This window comes from Macrobrachium rosenbergii, chromosome 33 (assembly GCF_040412425.1).
Source record: "Macrobrachium rosenbergii isolate ZJJX-2024 chromosome 33, ASM4041242v1, whole genome shotgun sequence".
NCBI lineage: Eukaryota > Metazoa > Arthropoda > Malacostraca > Decapoda > Palaemonidae > Macrobrachium > Macrobrachium rosenbergii.
Window position 1 is genome coordinate 12,143,812 of NC_089773.1, and position 22,895 is coordinate 12,166,706.

At 35.2% G+C, this 22,895-nt stretch overlaps 1 long non-coding RNA gene across 1 annotated transcript; it reads left to right on the forward strand.

Moving 5' to 3' along the window:
- Positions 1-1,540: 1,540 nt before the first annotated feature.
- On the forward strand, positions 1,541-3,825 carry LOC136855755 (uncharacterized). Its single transcript, XR_010858121.1, has 4 exons — positions 1,541-1,978; positions 2,336-2,426; positions 2,614-2,756; positions 3,517-3,825. It is a non-coding gene; the product is annotated as an uncharacterized lncRNA (long non-coding RNA).
- The last annotated feature ends 19,070 nt before the right edge of the window (positions 3,826-22,895 follow it).

Sequence of the window (22,895 nt, forward strand, 5' to 3'; positions counted from 1 at the left end):
GAGGAAATTGGGATTAGTGGTTGGTGGTGTAGGAAGTGATAAAGAAAAGTGTATGTATATATATATATATTTATGTATATATATACACACAGTATGTATATATACAACCCTGTATCTTTGCAATTTTCTGCATCGCCAGTCACTGATCCGAATTTCCTCATTGCAATGTACCATAATCTTATTAATGTCCACGATCATATTCGAACATAAATTTATTTGAATACATTTTATAACTCGAAATCCAGGCGGGCTCATAAAGAAGAGTGAGAACATATGACCTCGAATTCTTCATTGTAATCTGAACAATTTCCTCCATACAATGAAGGACTCCCCACTCAACAATCACCTGGATGATGTAATTGCCAGCTAACTCTGCGAGTTTAGATGACAACAGACCCTGGGGGAACCTTTCTCCTTCCCCCTAATTTTCTCTTTTGGCCAATTCCTCTCCTTTATTAGAGTATATAAATCTCTCCCCATCCCTTTTTTCCATTTGCTGTGATTACTTTTGCGTTCTCTCTCTCTCTCTCTCTCTCTCTCTCTTTGTCCCTCGACGAAAGAGAATTGAAAAAGGGTGCAATTGACAATTGAGAGGTATTAAAAGTTCTCCGCTGGGACCTTCAATCAGATATCAGGTATGGCGATCGGTATGTATGTATGTATGTATGTATGTATGTATGTATGTATGTATGTATGTATACACACACACACACACATACAAACACACATACCTGCGATGCTACTGCAAGTGCTGGGATTATTTGCTACCCGAGTCGTGTTATCAACGCGAAACAGAGAGAAGATTGGATCTGATGAAGCTGCTCCCATGTGAAATCGTCTGGGAAATTGCCCCCCATGATGGGGCTTGTTATTTATACGACGGTGCCCTTTAAGGAAACGACTTCCAGGAAGAGAGAGAGAGAGAGAGAGAGAGAGAGAGAGAGAGAGAGAGAGAGAGAGAGAGAGAGAGAGAGCAGAGGATACTTAACTTAGGGGGAACCGAATGTTAAAATGAGTTGATGACATGAGAATTAGACCAATAGGTTTACAGAGCTGTAGAAAAAAAGACAGGATTGAGAGAGAGAGAGAGAGAGAGAGAGAACGGAGAGAGAGAGAGAGAGAGAGAGACGGGGCTGGTATTCAGAAATGGACGATAAAAGCATTAAATTTGCATCGTAAAGCTGATAATTAAAAAGTTATTAAGCAAATAATGAATTAGCTTCATACTCTCCTAAGCAACGATTTATATGTAATTAGTCAATTGATGCCTAATTATACATTAATCGAAGAATATAAACGCTTAATGCATTAGCAATGACTAAATAAGGTTTTCTGTAATGACAAATAGAAGACAACTCTATCGAAGAAAACGAGAAGTCAAAAACCGCAGAATCAAACAGATTCATTTAGAGTCTCCCCTTAAACGTAAACAAGGATCCCGTTTTCTTTACTTTCAAGTCGCAAGAGAAGTGACTCCTTCACTCCACGGTCCTTGATGATGACGTCACCAGGGACGAAGTGGTTTCTAGGGAAGTAGATCCCTGGAAAAATTCAGTTTTCGCTTCGGGAACAACGAAGCATATCACAAAGTTCCTGCTAAGTTCCGTCGACGATTCTTCACGACCTGAGGAGGAATAAGAGTCTGTTGCGGTTGGATTTACGTCTAGAGTTCTGTGTTCTAAACCCACGTGACAATTGGAGATTGGTGCTTTCAAGATTGGTCTAAGTCTACGTGGACGATTGGAGATTGGCGCTTTCAAGGATGGCCTGGGTTTACGTGAACGATTGGAGATTGATGCTTTCAAGGATGGTCTGGGTCTACGTGAACGATTGGAGATTGGTGCTTTCAAGGATGGTCTGGCTCTACGTGAACGATTGGAGATTGATGCTTTCAAGGATGGTCTAGGTCTGAGGAGGATTGGATTTTGGTGATCTGAAGGATGGTATAAACCCACGTGAAGTTTGGTGACTTTCCCAGGTTGTGCTAAGACTGTCTCGTTAGTTTTTTAATCTTTTTATCTAATTTGAATAATTTTGTGAAGTTTATTTCCTGCTTTGGTAATAGCGTTTTCCATTTAGTATGGAGCTTCTTGCCAATTGTTTTTTCTCCAAAAATCTAAATTTTAATTGAATATTGTAACTTTATTTTTTGCTTAGTTTCAGCTTAGTTTCACTAAGTTTACAGTATAGACTAAAACATGTTTTAATTATAATAAAATTACAGCTATTCATAAACGACAAATACTTGTTTGTGGTAATCTTAGTTTTCAGTCAATATTCTGTAAATTGTGGCTGTCATATAACATTCTTCATTCGTTTATTTTCTCACTCCTAGATTTTGGAATTCGAGACGACAAGGATCATTTATTTCTGTGCTACAAATCTGATGTTTTCCAGGATCAGGGTTTTTTTTGTGGGCTGTAAAGGTTAGCATTGTGTAGCTGTTCTATAAATGTAAATTAGAATGTGCTTGTTAAAATCTCGATTGACTTTTAAGTGTTAAACCCTTCGGCATTTTGAAGCTATTATCTGCCCTGTCAAGATATGAATGGCCATAGTTTTACTTTAATTACAGCCAAACAATCTGTTGTAACAGTATAAATCTCCTTCCAGATTCTCGTGGAATCCAAACCACTTGGAGCCAACTACGCTTGTTAGAAACTGAAGTCTAAAATTACTGAAGCAAGTTAAATTTAGTTTCAAGCTACACTGAAATGGACATCTTCCTTTCCCAAGTCTGGATCCATGAAACCTAGGTAAGACAAACTACTTTCTTCTACCTCCACCCCTATGGGGGCTGGTGCCCCTGTAGGGGTGGAGGCCCCTTCCATGCCCAGTGTCCCTAGGTCGTAAGACCTATGGACATGTGCATGGAAGGTTACTAATCACTTTCCTTTTCAGGTATTAGATCAGTGTAGCCATTTTTCAGTCAAGACTGAGGTCTTGTTTTGTTTGTGATTTTAAACTTAATTGCTTATGTTAAACTTTTAAAATGCTTTTATAGAATTTAGCTTTTTTATTGACTTTAAATAAATTTTTGTATTTGCTTGTTCATACAGGATTTTGAGCTTTAAGTTCATCTTACTTAAATTAATTTTCATTATTCTAAGTTCAGTAACTTATTTCCATATTTCTTCTGTAACCTGTACTTTAAGTTAATAACTTAGAAATGTTGTTAGAAAAATTAACGTAGCTTTTTTGGTAATTCATTATTTTTAACATTCAGCATTAAAATTTAACTCTTATAACTAAAAACTTTTGATATTTTTTAACTATTTCACGTAAAGTATAGCCTCAATTTGTTAATTCAAGTTAACGTAACTCAATGTTAATTATAGCTTTTGTGTTCATATTTTAAAACTGAATTCAGTTGTCAATAGTTATGATTATTAAACTTTGTTTGGTCTGTTTAAGGAAAAATTAATCTAATGTAAAATCATTCCATTTAAGACAAAACTATATTTTACTTTTATTAAGAATCTTAAAATCTTTTATTTGTCACAATTTCTGCCGCAGTTTTTTGCTTCCAGGAAACTTACTGGAATAGTTGACAGTGACAGCGCCAACTATAACTCAAGATTCTCGAGAACTCTTGTTTATTGCATCTACTCCAAAACAAGTTTTTAAACGAGGTGAGACTGGGGCCTAGTGTACTGATATACTTCACTTATGGTCCGAAGTTTGTCTTACTGTGATGGTCCAAAGGTGTTAACTGACTCATCAATAAATTGCACTTAATGATGCACCTGTAATCATGGAGTTCTTACCTTCACTAATGTCACTTGCGAACTGAATAGTTTTCTATACATGAATTCCAGAACGAAATATCTATTTTTTTTAGTTTACCCTAGACCAGTTAATATACAGAAACCAGAAGTCAGACCTTATGTACACTCTGGTAATATTATTTAAAAGAAAATAGTTTTTTTACTTTTTCTATACCTGAAACTACTATAATTTTATAACTTGAAAATGACTTTATATTCTGGCAAGATCTGTGCTTAATTCGAAGGTTTGGTGAAGGTTTGGAAATTTTCAAGTCCAGGTTTTAAGCTAAGATTATTTTACAACTTGAAAAATTAAGATTAAAACTCAAAACTAGTTGTAAATATAATTTTATATCCGGTTATATTTACATATCCGGCCTTTAAGATAGATACAACATAAAACTAATGCTAGAAATGCTTAATGCTAGAAATGCTTAATAAAAATGCTTAATGCTAGAAATGCTTAATGCTAAAAATGCTTAATCTTAAAATTCTACAGAACAAATACAGAACAAATATAGTAAATGAAGGAAAATTTGATGTAAATAACTAGTCACTGAATATTGAAAGAACTTCTTAATTGTCCAGCTAATGGGATTAAATATAGCATTCTTAAACATGTGTACAAAAGCCTTTATTCTTAATACCAAAATGTGGGGCATTGAGGAAACTGCTCTTAAAAAGCAGTTGTTTTTCAGTATTTGTAGCTAAAGGGTAGTTTGTTTGAAACTAACGCTGGTTAAGTGGCTCATGGCTTGGTTTATATAACCAGTTGGCTGCTTACCAAAGGTAGTAAAATATTTCCCTGGAGATTAAACTGTTAGACATTGCAATGAGTTTCCCGTAGGGGGCTAGTGTCGTCAGTGCACCTCGTACGCATTATTTAAGGTTCTGTGTAGCGTACCTTCCTTAGGCCCCTAGCTGCAACCCCTTTCGTTCCTTTTAACTGTACCTCCTTTCATATTTTTAAACATTTTAGTCTCCACCCTCTAACAATTGATTCATGGTGCAACCTCGAGGTTTTCCTACTGTTACACCTTTCAAATCTTTTTACTGTCAATTTGTTTCAGCGCTGAATGACCTCAATTGTCCCAGTGCTTGGCCTTTGGCCTAAATTCTATATCCAATCCAATTCAATATTCCACAGCATTTCAGGAATATCTGATTTTCTCCATGTAATGGGAATTTTCAATAAAGTTAATTTCACCTTTAAGGTGGGATTAAGTACTTTTTTTCTTATGCAACAAATCGATGTACTTAAGCTTATCAAACGTCTGCAGCCTGAATAGTAAATAAAACTCGCTTATCAGTTAGCATATCAAAAAGCAAAGACCATTTATAAATTAAACTAGATTAGAGCTAGTGGTTTATTTCCGTAGACTTTACCGTTAAACCTACACGGTAATCAGTCATTCAATCAGTCAGAACTCTTGCACAACTCTCCCGTAGTGATAGAATATTAATAGAATATTAAATGACGCGATGGAGTCAGACATCAGCATTTGCATGAGAGATGAGAATTTAGTTTGAAGGACAAAATACTAGAATGGAAATTATACATTCAAAGTTGTATCTGTAACTTTGGCCAAGCCTTTATCGTTCTTTTAGGATTTGTTTGAAGTGGACGGTAATGGCTCAACTTATCGTTCTTTTAGGAAATATGGCGCACAGAACTGCACTTGTCTTAAATCATGTTAGATGAACATCACAGCAGGTTTAGGCATCGTTTACTTATTGTATTTGATCGAAATGGAAATTAAAATAATCCTTTTATAATGAGACTTTTTAAGACACCCAAAGTTATTAGAATATGAGAAGTCAATGGATATGTTGGCTTGTTCAATATTAGTGTTCATCTTCTGAATAATAATTGGTAATTATATGACTATTCGTGGTGATGTTTGAGCAAACAGAGGTAAGGGGTATGCTAAAGTCTTTTCTTGACTAGATATTTTAATTGTTCGATTTTTCACGCTAGAATCAGAAAAGTGGAGTTTATGTTGGCAGTTCCATAACAATTGTCCTTTACCACCGGCCCCGCCCTCTAACCCCTGGGGAATTCCGTTTATCACCATCTCTCTTTAGGCCCTGTCCACACTAGCGGGCACTGCCCGACAGGCAAACAGTTCCCAAAACCGTTCCACTATACTGACCGACCGAGTATAGAGCCAGAACGATGCGATTGTCTGGTAACAGTGCTTCAGAAGCGAGAGAGAATATAAACAGCTGGAAGTGCCCGACGGGCATGCCCGCTAGTGTGGACAGGGCCTAAACCCTGTCCACACTAACGGCACTGCCCGACGGGCAAACACTGTTTCCATAACCCGTTCCACTATATTGACAGACCGAGTATGGAGCCAGAATGGTGCGATTGTCTGGTAACACTGCTTCAGAAGCGAGAGAAAATATAAACAGCTGTAAGTGCCCGACGGGCATGCCCGCTTGTGTGGACAGGCCACTAGGGTGCATCCACACGATCGAACTTTACTTCTTATAGAGAAAAGATCTGTAAAGGTTTATTTTTATGCTTGTATTCAAACGATGACAGTTGACTCAGTTGAGCGGTGTTTGCCTGGTGCTGACGGCAGCTAGAGTAAAGTATAAAAATAGTAATCTCAGCTCTTGGGTTAAATCAAGTAGACATTACTGAGAAAGCAGTGTCCTTTTATTTATATAAATGCCATTCAGGTGGTTTAATAATAAACTACTGGAACAAGAACTGTCGAATGGCCATTGTTTTGTGACACTTCAGATTCACAATTTGCGTCTTGGCTATTTTGGTTGTATCTAAAAATAATAATAGCTAAAGGCAATTGCCTGTCCGATCTTTTGATATCACGTTAATGTATAATGTATATGTTACCATAATCACTATATTTTTTTAATTTATATGCAAGAGTTCCTTATAACAGTTACGAGATAATGTATAATTATGGTACCATGATCACGACGCTTATTTATATGTGAGGGTTTCTTATAACAGTTACGAGATACTGTCATTAAATGTCAGTTATTTGTGGGCGATTCTGAGTGTTTCCATATTTTTGCAAATATTACTAGGAAATGACACATTCGTTTTTTTTATTTTAATCGGAAATTAACTGTTTCCTGCTTATTTTAAATTACTTTATAGAGTTTATATCTGATGAAGCAGTATGAGATCTCTCTCTCTCTCTCTCTCTCTCTCTCTCTCTCTCTCTCTCTCCAATTAACTATCATTATATAGTTTATAACTGTTACCACAAGTGACTGTATTTATGAAACAAAATCATTTATCTACTCTCTCTCTCTCCTCCTCTCTCTCTCTCTCTCTCTCTCTCTCTCTCTCTCCCCTGAGCTAAAAAACATTGCTTTGTTATCATATCTTAATTTTTATTTCTCATTTTACAGAGCTGGTGAATCTGTTGTGTTGAGACAAGCTTAATATCTGAGTGCTATAGAACTCCTGTGGACAGCCTTCATATTAATAAAAATTATCACAAGTTATGGAACTTCAGAACCGGTGTAAATTACTAATAAACTCTTCGCCTGCGGAGTAACACATCAGGGTAAAGTATTACAACGAGTTATTATTCATAGTCGCTGTCAATATCAAACGCCATCGGCCGCGCCATGTTTTGATTGAAAGCGGCGAATGTCGCCTGACACTAAGGAAACTTTGTTATTGTGGGAGACGGTCGTATAGTACCATTAGGTAACGTTGCAACAATTTGGAATATCTTTTGGGGATATAGAAGTGTCTGTATGACGTCACTCATAATTAATCAAACAGGAATTCCTGCAAAGACGTTGATTAACTATATATTGCAAAAGAACTTTTGTATATATTGAAATAGCATTTGAATCGAAATTCAAAATAGTCTGCCATTTTGTAACCAAGTAATACTGACGTAATACTAATGAGAAATTCACCGTAGCATTTCAGAGTATTATTGAAATTGTCAATATTCTCCCATTTCTTGGAACGAACAGTATCAATGATTTTCCAGTTGAACAGCAGACTCAGTCAGAATTACATAACCTGTACCTTTACGTAACTGCGTTATATGACTGTATCCTAAGCCTAGACTGAACCATTATAATATTAAATTGGAGATATCGAAGTAAAAATAAGTGTTCATTACTGCTAATGACCTTCGTTTCCCTTAGATAACATATCATTGACGTTCTGGGCTGTTATTTAGTAGAAATGTTTTGTATATTAAACGGATTTGCGATGCTACTTGTAGATATCAATCAATCAGTCCATTAATGATCTATTTCCTCGTCAGCATAGCTATCCCACCGTCATATTATAGATTATTAGATACAATAAAGACAAATACTTAACGTTTAGGTGATAAAGGGAATTACTGAATAGATGGCAAAACTAAAAACATATATTCCTTTTAAATTATTTAGTAAAATTTTCTTGAGAAATGTAAATGAAAGAAAAATGTATTTACAATTCCTATTGATAATTGCGTCGTTATTCGCAGAGACTGTCTTTTTATTTAGACTGAATCAGTCTATAATTCTTCTTCTTCTCTTCAGTCAAGCTTGACTGAAGATAAAAAAGAAGTCTAGACTGATTCAAAGTCTAAATAAAACGATAGTCTCTGCAAATAATGCCACTGACTTCATTGGTTATTTAGACTGAATCAGTCTATACTTCTTTGCCTCTTCAGCCAAGCTTGACTGAAGATAAAACAAGAAGTCTAGACTGATTCAAAGTCTAAATAAAAAGATAGTCTATAAATAATGCCACTGACTTCAGTATTTATTTAGACTGAATCAATCTATAATTATTCTTCTTCTCTTGACTGAAGATAAAACAAGAAGTCTAGACTGATTCAAAGTCTAAATAAAAAGATAGTCTCTGCAAATAATGCCATTGACTTCAATAGAAATTATATGAGAGAGAAATTTGTCAGTACAACAAATATGGTTACATAATGAATAAGTTCTTTAAAGAGACTGGTCGTTCTTTTAGGATAATCATGTAGGTGAATGCATGCAGTGTCTTGATGTATTTCAACGGTATATCTTGCACTGGGAGATGATATGCCCATAATTTGGTGTTAAGGATAGCTTCATGTTGTATTCTAACCGAAAATGAGGGTTTAATGTTAGTCTGATAGAAATAAAAACTTACCTTAAAAATTAAAAGAATCGCCATGTTTACATTTGGAAGTCACTGGGAGGTAGAGTGGGAGGGAGTGGTGGGGGCCATAATCCTTTCAGTTTTATTCCTCTGACAAAAATATTGTTTAATCCATTTAGGTGATCCAAAGGCCACATGGATTTAACCTGACTCATGGCAAAATTATCCACAAATTCCTTTAAAATCCATCATCCGAATCCCAAACAAATATACAAATATACAAAAAATAGAGAGAAAAAATCATTTAATATATTTAAGCAACCCAAAAGCCACGTAGCTATGACCGACTCATGGCTAAAAATATCCACAAAATACCCTTAAAATACACAAACTGAATCCTTAAACAAAAATACAAATATGCAAAAAAGAAAGAGAAAATATAGGATTATTGATTAAAATATCCAAAAACTCCTTTAAAATCCAGTAACTGAATCCTTAAAGAAACATACACATATGCAAAAAAGAAAGAAACAAAAATCAGATTATTGATAAAAAAAAAAACATCCACAAAACTCCTTTAAAATCCACTAACTGAATCCCCAAACAAACATACAAATACACACACACACACAAAAAAAGAAAGAGATAAAAGTGGCCCCCACTCCAACTCCACCAAAAGCGAAGCTTCCAGCCAAGTTCACGGAGCGTTCTCAAGTTCAATAATCAATTTTTAATCGCCCCCAATTACCCTCGGCCAGTCACCTGCGAACGGCGCTGATAGGCTTTTGAAAGGTCCATTCGAGTTCATTTTCCATTCCCTAATGGATCAATAGTTACACTTTAGCTGCCGGGGCCACGAGTGGATGGGGCCAATTCCCAAACGCAAAATGGAAGGGGCGGAATGGTTTTCGAAAACTGTGGTAGGTAGATTTTCGTGTTGGTGGGTCGAAAGGAAGAGTTATTTGCCTTATTTATTTTTTTTCATTCGTTCGTATATAAATTAGTAATAATAAATACTATCACTGGGCTTCAAATATCACTCCAGATCTTTATGTTAAAGTAGGTACATCCTGATTTACTAATATCTATTTATTATTTATTATGGTTTCCTGAAACTGTGGTGGGAAGAATTTTTGTATTATTATTCTTTTTAATTCAGTGGGTTTGCTTTCCATCATATGAATTCATAATGATAATATACCATTACTGGACTTCAAATATTGCACAATATTTTTAGGTTAAAATCGAGACATTCTAGTTATTTTACATTATTTTAATATATATTATTAATTATTTTTAAGTTTTTATCTCTCTCAATTCATGGGGAATCTCTGCAGAATATAGGGCCTTAATGTCTATTGCATATAATAATAATAATAATAATAATAATAATAATAATAATAATAATAATAATAATAATAATAATAATAATAATAATAATAATAATAATTATTATTATTATTACCTGACACATATCACTGCCGTCATATCATAATTAAAATACAACTCTTTAAAATGCAATTTGAAAAATGCCCAAAGTCCCTCCCCACCCCAAAAAAATAAACAATCGAAAATGAATTTCCCCAAAACGCATGGAATTCAATTCTCATCTACACAGCCCCCAATCACAGATAGTAAATGAATGTCCTATAGCCAGACTACAGCGATTTATCAAAGTCGTTTATCAGCGATTCTCCAACATCTATTTCGAGCTGGAAAAAAAACTCATCAGCATAAATAAATACAATGAATATGTAATGAATATATAATGAATTTTTATCTACGGTTGTATAGGCTAGTTCTTTTTTAACAATGAGTTGTGTAGATGTTGTGATTAATTCTGCTGTTTTTAAAGAGTGTTTTTTTTCAATGTTTGTATAAATTGGATTATTTATAGTTTTGTACGATTTTTTAGTTTTTAGTTTTTCTCAATTATTTGTGCATTTGTATTCATTTATCGTTTTATGTTTGGGGACGAGGATAGGAGAGAGAGAGAGAGAGAGAGAGAGAGAGAGAGAGAGAGAGAGAGAGAGAGAGAGATGCAAGAAAGTATATATATATACTCACACATATACATATATATATATTTATATATAAATACAATGTATACATACATGCATATATATGTTCTTGCACTCTCTCTCTCTCTCTCTCTCTCTCTCTCTCTCTCTCTCTCTCTCTCTCTCTCTCTCTCTCTCGTCGTCGTCCCCGAGCATGATAAAACCCGGGGTCTGAAATCTCACGAGGCCGAAATTGGCTTTTCTTAGGCATAAAATTCGGGGACTTTTCCTTGGCAAGTGTCCCTCGTTTATCTTAGGGAAGCATTTCCTGACTCTGCCAAACCTCCAACACTTTCCTCCCAAAAATTGGGGCCTTGGCCCAACCCCCTTCCCCTCCTACACACACACACACACACACTCCCTTCCACTTCCACATAAACCCAAATTTTCTGACTACAATTCCTCCCAAATATTGGACCTTGTCTCACTCCCACCCTTTCTCACTACCCTTCTACCCACACGCCCACACACACACAGACACACGCCCAAGGTCAAACATCCATACATACACCCCCCACAAAAAAACCTGTTCACTCCCACACCCCCACATTTCTAACTGCAAGTCCTCTCATATGTTGGGACCATGTCTCACTCCCACCCCTTCCCCTCTTCCTCTATCCACACAAACACACGCCCATACCCACGCCCACATATCCATGCACACACCCACCCACACAAAATCCTTTCCACTCCCACAACCCCACATTTTCTAACTTCAAGTTATTCCTATCCTCTTCATCTTCTTCCATTCTACCTCGTTCCTGTTCCTGTGCATTCCATCCTCTATATCTGCCACGCTATTTCTGCTTTCCCCCATTTTTCGTATTTTTCTTTTTCCGTTTTTTCTTTTTCGTACCCTTTTTTGGGACCCTAAATTGGGAGCCTACACGATTAACAGCTTCCCCCCCACCCCCACCCAGCCTTCCTACATCTCCCACAATAGAGCCTACACTCTAATTTTCCTTCCCAATTTTTTTTTATTCCTACTGGTACAACTTGTATATACTTTATTTTACGCATTTTCGTGGTTTTCTCTTCTTTTATCTTTTTGTCTATTTATATTTTCTGTATCTACTCTTGTTTCACATAGGGAAGTTTACATATATATATATATATTTATGTATATCTATATTCTTATATATAAAATTGAAAGTTTGTATGTTAGTGCGCTATGGGAATCCGAACCGCTTGACCGATCTAGACAAAATTTGGCACGTGGCCATCATTTGGCACAACTTAGATAGTAGGGTAGGTTTCAAACCCTTACCCCCCCCCTTCCCCTTCCCCCATCCCCCGTTCCCATTAACTTTGTAACTTATGTGGTGAATAAACTCTACAGGTTTATCACACCTCATTTCATGTGCTCGATCCATTAGAAATATATTAATGAAAATGCTTTTCTTTCCTGTGATTGATAATTATGTATCAAGGTTTGTGTTTAGGTTTAGTGGGGGTGGTTCAGTTAAGTGGGGTGTGTGTGTTTAGGTTTAGTGGGGGTGGTTCAGTTAAGTGGGGTGTGTGTGTTTAGGTTTAGTGGGGGTGGTTCAGTTAAGTGGGGTGTGTGTGTTTAGGCTTAGTGGGGGTAAATGGGACAGTCACCACAGTAATATCTGGATAAAATGGACAGTCACCACAGTAATATCTGTGGTAAAATGGACAGCCACCACAGTAATGCCTGGACGGTTAGCATAGTAATATTTGGATGAAAGTGACAGTCAGCACAGTAATTCCTGGATAAAAGTGACAGTCAGCACAAGGAGGCGCAGGAAAATTTTTCCGAGTCCTCCAGAGTTTTCCCTGGCAGCGCTGGGTTGGTCAGCTAGCATATAAATAAAGTTAAACACATTCTTATGTATCTCTCGTAGCAAGTATTACGAAACATATCTGAGTCAAAGTCATAACTCATTTGCGTAAATTTAATAATGAACTAATTGTCTAATTATGAAAAGTAGCTCTAGTAATTCTTCCACAAACACACACACACACACACACACACATACACACACACACACACACACACACATATATATATATATATATATATATATATATATATCTAAAGTCCCCCAAACCACTACTTTTTTAAAGTATTCCCAAATTCCCCCTTTGTGCTTCCAAACCTTCACTTCGGCGCGGTGGGTAATGGCCCTAATTGACCGATTAGCGAATGGAAAATGAACCTTAATGAAACTTACATATCCCAAATCGAGGTGTTCACTTTTCAATGGCTGAGTCTGATTGGTGTCGATTAGGAATTGTTAATCAGGATTAGTTGGTCGATGTGTTTGCATTACACACACTCGTTTGTTATGTTATTTCTCCCCCTTTTTTAATGGGTTAGTTTTATTTGGGTTTTTAGGTTATATATCTTTCGATGGTACTGATTTTTGTGCTGTTATTTCTATGGCGTAATTTATTCTTATATTATTTTAAGAGTAGCAGAGATATTTCTTTATTCTTTCGTTTTATTTAGGTACTATATTTATGCGCGGGATGTTTCAGCTCATGAATCATTTGCCAATTTGCAATAAAATCCTTACTCTTACTACTTTATTCTCATACTATATAATCCTTGAAGATCAAATGACAGTGTGTTTAAATGTATCCCTAAAATCCCCAAATATATTTTATCTGTTACAAAAATTTATAAAACATTCTTGATACTTGTATATTTATATATATATATATTTTTGGATTTGAGCCATTATTCTATACGAGCTTGGTGGCACGCTACGCTGCGCTGGAACCCGGCACTGCCTGTCATACCTTCCCTACCCTCCTGACCCCTTACCTACCCCGCCCCCACTCAGGGCAGACAAACAGGTTTTCAGGAGGAGGGTGGATGTTTCATGTCTCCCCTACACTCCCGATTGTATTAATTTAGATTGATTGTGATTTTCCACAAAGTCAAAACTAGATGTAGATCTACCTAATGAGTGTTCACTTTGGTGTAACTCTTTTTTTTTTTTATTAAATTTATTGCTAAAAATATTAACACATGTGGTAAAACATAACAAATTTTAGTCAACACTTTGGCAGACATGTCATAAACAAGTCATGAACTTATTGCATACATATCACAAACAGTCTGGAAAAAGTTAACGACCATAAGCGGAAAACGATTCTCTGGCAAACGCTGGATGATCAAATGACTACCAATAATTCATCGACTTGTATTCAACATATTTGTGATGTGTGGGTGACAAGTTTGCGACATATGTTCATGACATTTTACTGCAGTGTAGAGGTACCTTTAGGTAACATAAAACCATTATTAGGCAGAACAAAGAAAATTTTAAAAAGTCATACCAAGAATCCGTTGAGTTGTGTTCAAGAAGTTGTTCCAACATGTTTTGATGTGTTTGTGACAACACATTTTCATGATGTTTTGCTGCAATGTGGAGGCAATCTTATGATAAATAATATCATCGTAAGATAGAACAAAGATATTATCGACATGTTGTATGCAACACGTTTATGATGTGTTGGCAATAAGTTGACAACATGTTTTCATGTCGTTTTGCTGCAGGTTGGAGGCAATCTTATGTTACATAAAACTCTTAGCTGCAGTCCATGAAACTCAGCCACGGTCCAGTGGCGGCCTACAGCGCTGCCAGAAGTACGATCATGGCTAACTTGAACCTTAAATAAAATAAAAACTACTGAGGCTAGAGGACTGCAACCTGGTATGTTAGATGACTGGAGGGTGGATGATCAACATACCAATCTGCAGCCCTCTAGCCTCAGTAGTTTTTAAGACCTGAGGGCAGAGAGAAAAAGCGCGGACGGACAGACAAAGCCGGCGCATTAGTTTTCTTTCACAGAAAACTAAAAACTGAAAATTAAAGTTAAAAATAAAGACAACAGAGGTAATTCACCAAGAGACCTGACGTTTCCTCTCAACAGAATTCGATAAAAATATGTCTGAGATTTTTTTTGCTGCTATTCACCTTAGACATTTTTCCTTTACATAATGGTTTTCGTAATTACCTCCCTGGGGAGAGAGAGAGAGAGAGAGAGAGAGAGAGAGAGAGAGAGAGAGAGAGAGAGAGAGAGAGAGAGAGAGATAATGACGCTAATGGTTGCACCTAACGCCTGAGATGTTTTATTCGATCGTAAATTGACAGAGAGAGAGAGAGAGAGAGAGAGAGAGAGAGAGAGAGAGAGAGAGAGAGAGAGAGAGAGAGAGAGAGATTTTATCAGCTTGCTTAACAGATATAAAGGTTATTTTGATGATCTTGGAAATATGTTACAAGATAATGATAAACGATATATCAATATTATTTTTCTTGCATTTGCATATATGCAGATTAGAATCAAATCAACCCATGTATTGAAATCATGTATATAATAATTACAGGCAAATACTGCCGTCCATGCACATCACGTGGTGCACTGTAGGCACTGCTAAATGGTGTTTGCAGCCTCCCCTCGGCCCCTAGCTGCAATTTCTTTTTAGTCTTTTACTTAAACTTCATTCCTGCCTTCAATCTTGCTGTCCAACCTCTCTAACTGTTTATTCTTAGTGCAACTTTTTTGTTTTCTTCCAGTTCCATCTTTAGATCCGTGTACTTCATCTATTTTATTTAATGGATCTTTTGATCTTGCTGTCTAACCAATCTAACTCCCAATTTTGACTTTCTCAAGCACTGCTTGGCTCGACAGTACAAATTTCATGAATCAAATCATATAAAACTCATGTGACACGAAGTATCCACCTGCCCATTAACAGTTTGACGACTGAATTAACCCAGGCATGCATGACGATGACATTGTAAGAATTAGCATAACCTTAAATCATAAAAAAAGGAATCTTATACAATTATTAAGATGCTAACCCATCCTAGTCCACTCAATCACGGACACTCGTCACACTTTATCAGTAGTATCACGGACTCGACAAAAGCAATCAGTCATAATTATAATAATCATCTCTCGATTCTGAGACCATCTCACTCACTTCATTTTCCAGTTTGCACGCTCATTATCGAGGCACTAAATCATAGTCATTAGCGATGTCTTAATGATGGGTTGCTTGATTCGAATGAACAGGTTGCGATTTTCCCTGTCACGAGGTTTTACGTAACTTTCGGGAATTATCTTAATGCTTTTTTTTTTATAGAGCAGTAAAATTTTGACATGAATTTTCTTTGTAAGGCTGATTATATGTGAGGTATAGATATTATTATTATTATTATTATTATTATTATTATTATTATTATTATTATTATTATTATTATTATTATTATTATTAAAACCACAGTCCTGACATGGATGTCAGAATATAATAATAATAATAATAATAATAATAATAATAATAATAATAATAATAATAATAATAATAATAATAATAATTGGTATAACGGCATCTTTAGTCACAAATTTAACATGGGAAAATAATTTTAACAAATTAACAATTTTGGGAATTTACACGAAATGTTATATAAATTTTTTATTTTTCATATTTAACAGAGAAAAGGCTTAACACTATGATTAGCCTCAAATTTAACATAGAAAAATCATTTCAACAAATTAGTGATTCTGAAAATTAACACAAATGTTAAATAAGTTTGATCAGTTTCATATTTAACAGAGAAAAGGCTCAACAGCGAGTTAATGTTAAAAATGGACACGACATTTTAAAAAGTTTATTTTTTAGTTTCATATTTAAGAGGGAAAAGCTTAATACAATGCTTAGCCTCAAATTTAACATTGAAAAATAATTTAAACGAGTTATCAGTGTTGGAAAATTAACATACAATGTTAAACAATTTTTTTTCATTTTCACAGAAACATTTTCAGAGAAAGGCAACCTCTATACGACAATGTAACGTTAAAATAAAAACAAAATGTTAGTTTTCTTAAACCCTTTGAAACGAATTACCAAGAAAAATATAATACAGTCTAATATTCGTCCACAAAACTGAGCCCTCATTAACCTCATTGCATGTTAGGCTTCTGCAATTTGCAAGCAATGCAAGAAATGGTTATTACGGGAATTTGCGAATTCTTAAGATGCAAACTCTCTCTCTCTCTCTCTCTCTCTCTCTCTCTCTCTCTCTCTCTCTCTCTCTCTCTCTCTCTCTCTCTCTCTCGTTCGCGTGACTCTTCAAGATTCTCAATTCTGTTTTGATGAGTTTGTCTCTAAAGTTATTTTAAAGTTTTTTTGGGGGGGCAGGGGTGGGGATGGGGGGATCTGATTGACGAATTCATGGCTAGAATATTTTTGGGCAGATCTGACGAATTTCTTGGAAAGTCATATTTTTGCATTAGAGTGCTTTTATGCTCTTTCTAGCATAAGTGGAGTTAGCTAATGGTCTTCTAGGTGGAGGGTGATCTCTCTCTCTCTCTCTCTCTCTCTCTCTCTCTCTCTCTCTCAGCAACCGATGATGCCATTTTTTATGTCTCTCTAATAATGAAAATCATTCTCTCTCTCTCCAGCAACCGATGATGTCATTATTTCATAATAATAATAATAATAATAATAATAATAATAATAATAATAATAATAATAATAATAATAATAATAATGTATTAGTTTATGAATACAGAACCTACTATTCTTCCTATCATTATCATTTAATAATAATAATAATAATAATAATAATAATAATAATAATAATAATAATAATAATAATAATAATTTACGTGATACAGAAATTTCCCGAAATGACACCAAAATAATGATTATCCCATGAACTTCCATCCCCAAACCACTTCGCTCATCAACCGGTCAATCAATCAACCCAGTAATTGTGACGCCAGGCACCTAATAATCAATCAATCAACCACAAAAACCCCCACAAAAAATAAAAATAAAAATATTTATGGAATCCAACACAATTTCTTTCACAGATTCTATCAAAGGGACAACTCAGACCTGCGTGAGTGTCCTTATAGGATCGTAAATAGTCTTCCCATTACAACTGCCGGACACGCTCTGAGCATGCTATGGTCCCCGCGGGACTGTTTAGTGAAAGTAGGTCCAGGTTTTGGGGCTTCATTTTTGGGCGAAATATGTTTTGGTCAAATAATAATAATAATAATAATAATAATAATAATAATAATAATAATAATAATAATAATAGGTTAGTACCTGTAATTAGTCTATTATAGTTGGTCTCATCCAGTATATATATATATATATATATATATATATATATATATATATATATATATATATATATATATATATATATATATATATATATATATATATATATATATAATATTTTTCGATAAAGATTTTCCTAATCACAAAACTATAATGAAAAATCTTATTTTTTGTTATAAACATTTTATAAAATAAATGAAAAACTAAAAAAAAAAAAAAAAATAATCACAACTGCCTCGCCTAAATATGACACAATAACCCCCTAAATAACTGCCATATCACCTGAGAGAGAGAGAGAGAGAGAGAGAGAGAGAGAGAGAGAGAGAGAGAGAGAGAGAGAGAGAGAGAGAGATTTTTCTTTCCTTATCAATAGAAATATTGGCAATTTTACTCGTAGTGAAACAAGCATAACCGGTTCTTGAGGGAGAGAGAGAGAGAGAGAGAGAGAGAGAGAGAGAGAGAGAGAGAGAGAGAGAGAGAGAGCTGGAAAACAGGAAGATAAAGCGGAGAATGGAAGGCTCATTGAACCTGGGCATTTAAACAGAAATGTTCTGATTTAGATTTGGGAGGACCTTTTCCTATTGGCCCGGGGAAAAGGATGTTTTTGGGGGGTGATATCTTTTTGATCGAAGGAGGTGTTTTTTCCTGACTTATATAATAATAATAATAATAATAATAATAATAATAATAATAATAATAATAATAATAATAATAATAATAATAATAATAATAATAATAATAATAATTATTATAATAATAATAATAATAATAATAATAATAATAATAATAATGCATATTTATATGTTCATTGATAGATCATATGATTCATCAAGATTGATTAGGGCAGCTACATAAGTCTCTCTCTCTCTCTCTCTCTCTCTCTCTCTCTCTCTCTCTCTCTCTCTCTCTCTCTCTCTCGTATGAAAGCCAGAGTGTTTTTCTTGCCAAGTGAATCCCGCGTAAACTTTGCAACATGGGTGGTCTGGTCTCTGATGAATTCCTTTGTTAATTTATTATATATATATATATATATATATATATATATATATATATATATATATATATATATATATGAAGAGAATGAGATTTGATTTTTATTATTATTTTGGTGAATTTAAGTTCAATAGTTTCTGGGAATGCAGTAAAGGGACCTTACCTGCCCGGAATTCGAACTCAGGCCTTTGCAAGTGCTTTAGGAATGACAATTGGCTTGTTTATATATATATATATATATATATATATATATATATATATATATATATATATATATATATATATATAATATAAAGTCATCTCTTAACTTAATACTAAACTTGCCTCAAAACATCTTGGTCGAGTCTCCTTCAGAACTTTCCAAAATTCCCGGAAACAAAAATATAGACAAGAAAACTTAAAAGCCTATTTACAAGGCACCCAGCAATCCCTTTTAACACCAAACGCCTCTTCGGAAGCCGTAAATGAAAAGGACCAGGCAATGGAATCCAGTAGACAAGGATTCCTGGTACACCTCCATCCATTTTTGGAGCCGAGATGGGCCTCGGTAAGTTCCAAGGAAGTGTGTGAGAGTTATCTTTTGTGGAGGGCAATTATCGTACTTCGACATCACAACCAGGTCTCTGTAAGCGAGTGTGAAGTGTTTCTCTGTCTCTGTGTCTCTCTCTCTCTCTCTCTCTCTCTGTGGGTGGTGATCATCGTACTTTCAGTGTAAAATGTTCCAATTCTCTCTCTCTCTCTCTCTCTCTCTCTCTCTCTCTCTCTCTCTCTCTCTCTCTCTCTCTGTGTGTGTGTGTGTGTGTGTGTGTGGGTGGGAGGTGATCATCGTACCTTCAATGTAAAATGTTCCTGCTCTCTCTCTCTCTCTCTCTCTCTCTCCCTCCCTCTCTCTCTTCAGGTGGAAATCATATCATTTCCAGTGCAAAGAATTCTCTCTCTCTCTCTCTCTCTCTCTCTCTCAAAGACTGCAAAAGTCTCTCTGCCATTTCGCAAGATGTGTTATAATAACCTTCTCTCTCTCTCTCTCTCTCTCTCTCTCTCTCTCTCTCTCTCTCTCTCTCTCTCTCTCTCTCTCTCTCTCTCTCTCATGTTAGGGCAGGTTTTCCAGGGAAATAGTCTATGAAGTATATGACTTTTGTTCCGGACAGCCTTTTGTCTGGGACCGAAAAATGGTGCTGCGTTCCCCTGTGATATTGGGTGTCAGGATCTGTTGTGTGTATGTATGTATATATAAATATATATATACACACACACATATATATATATATATATATATATATATATATATATATATATATAATAAATTATGCATTTTTATATATTTATCAAAAAGTGGAACAAAATATAAGATTCTTGTTTCATTTATATGAATATTTTTACACTCTTTTTCCAGTGACAAATGTAAACACAAGTTGACACATTTATTTGCATATGTATATATATATATATATATATATATATATATATATATATATATATATATATACATACAAATCATTCATGTGCATATGTGGGAATCTCTATTATTGGGAAAAGGTAAGAGAAAATATTCACACAAATAAAACTAAGGTTGAACAAAAGAGTCTTATATTTCATGCCACTTTTTTTAAATAACGAAGCCTTTGGCTGTACACAGACGTATTATTTATACAAAGAGGAATTTCGACATAACAGTCGACTCTTGTATAAATAATGTTCTTTTATGTCCTGCCAGAATCATCATTATTTGAAAGAGCTGGGGAGATGCTACATAAAATATACAGATTTTAATTTTACTGTGATTCATTTTATATATACAGTATATATATGATAATTATTTCATATGCTTAGCTACAAAACAAACTCTGTAATACTGCTAAAAATACAAAACATTTAATGTCACGCGATTTGAATAATGGAGTCAGCTACAACATTTGAATGACCATGAAATGGAATGAAAAATTTCCTAGCTTTCTGATTAATCATTTTCTCTCTCTCTCTCTCTCTCTCTCTCTCTCTCTCTCTCTCTCTCTCTCTCTCTCTCTCTCTCTCTCTCTCTCATTATTATTTTTCATAATATTGCATTCTGGTTACAATGAATGATAAGTGTTTTATGTACATTGAAAAAATTGTTAAATCATTTCAGTTTTATTAAAAATGATCAGTTCTGTATCTGTATTAAAAAAAAGGACACATTAAACGAAAATCTTCAAGATTTATATTAATATCAAAGATTGATAAAACGGACATTTTAAAAGAACATTTCGTATTGACTATTGTAAAAAATCCTTCTTGGAATCCAAACCAATGAAGAGATTTGCTCTAGAATTTGGCCTTCGATGAAAGTGAAGAAAAGGAATCAATGATTCATCGCATTACTAGAATGTAAAGGTCAATATGAAGGAATGGCCACCTGACCTTTATCTTGACCACGCCTGAATGAACCATAAGGTTTTGGGGGGCTGTGGGGGTGGGGGAGGAGGTATAAATATAAGTGGCCTTAACTCTTATAAAAAAGGGGAAGATTTTCAGACCCAAGATGAACGGAAGTGTGGAAGAGGTCATAAGGTTGAAAATCATTTTAAATTAGTGGGATTATCACCTTAATGGTAATCAATGCTTTTCTGAAAGGAATTTACATAATACGGATTGATCAGAGTAATCAGATATCCTAATGTAAGTAGAATAACATCACAGATCATTAGAACGTAATTCAATGGCTTAGAGAATGCTAAGATTGTTTTTGTAATGTTAGAGATATTTTTACGATGAGAATTCAATTTAGGGTGGGCCATACATTAGGATTTGGAAGTCAGTATGAAATTGTTAGCACTGTTTTCACTCCGCACTTTTCCTGTCCGCCCTCATATCTTAAAAACCACTGAGGCTAGAGGGCTGTAAACTAGTATGTTTATTATCCACCCTCCAATCATCAAGCATACCAAATTGCAGCCCTCCAGCCCCAGTAGTTTTTATTTTATTTAAGGTTAAAGTTAGCCACGTTCGTGCGTCTGGTAGCGCTCTAGGTGCCAACAACTCATTCCACCATCAGACCGTGGCTGAGAGTTTCATACAGCATTATACGCTGTACAGGAAATTCGATTGCGCCGAAGGAACTCCGGTGCGTTTTTTACTTGTTATTTTTCGTCCTGTAAATCTTTTTTTATGCTTCATTGAAAGCGAGTAGAACGCACTAATTAACTACGATTATTGAAAACTATTTTATATTCGGTATCACTTTCCAAGTAATCAACTCCAGCTGAATCTAATGGCCGAAGTTATCACGTTTCTGATGTGAAAAATAACTCTTAATGAGCTCTCTAACAGTCTAATGACTGGCGTTAATGGCCAGTCAGCTTAGTTATACATTTGGTCGTATGTATATGTGTGTATATATATATATATATATGCAAGCAGTTAGCCTGCCCAGGTAATTCCTTGGGTACAGTTGTACTCAGGTTCCAACTTATTTTATGACTTGTGTGGCCTGGTTGGCAGACAGAAAAAGTGCGGATAGAATAAAGTGCGGACAGAATAAAGTGCGGACAGAAAAAAGTGCGGACAGAAAAGTGCGGACAGAAAAGTGCGGACAGAAAAAAGTGCTGACAGAAAAAAGTGCTGACAGAAAAAGTGCGGACAGAAAAAGTGCGGACAGAAAAAGTGCGGACAGAAAAAGTGCTGACAGAAAAAGTGCGGACAGAAAAAGTGCGGACAGAAAAAGTGCGGACAGAAAAGTGCGGACAGAAAAAGTGCTGACAGAAAAAGTGCGGACAGAAAAAGTGCGGACAGGAAAAAGTGCGGACAGAAAAGTGCGGACAGAAAAAGTGCGGACAGAATAAAGTGCGTACAGAAAAAGTGCGGACAGAAAAAAGTGCGGACAGGAAAAAGTGCGGACAGAA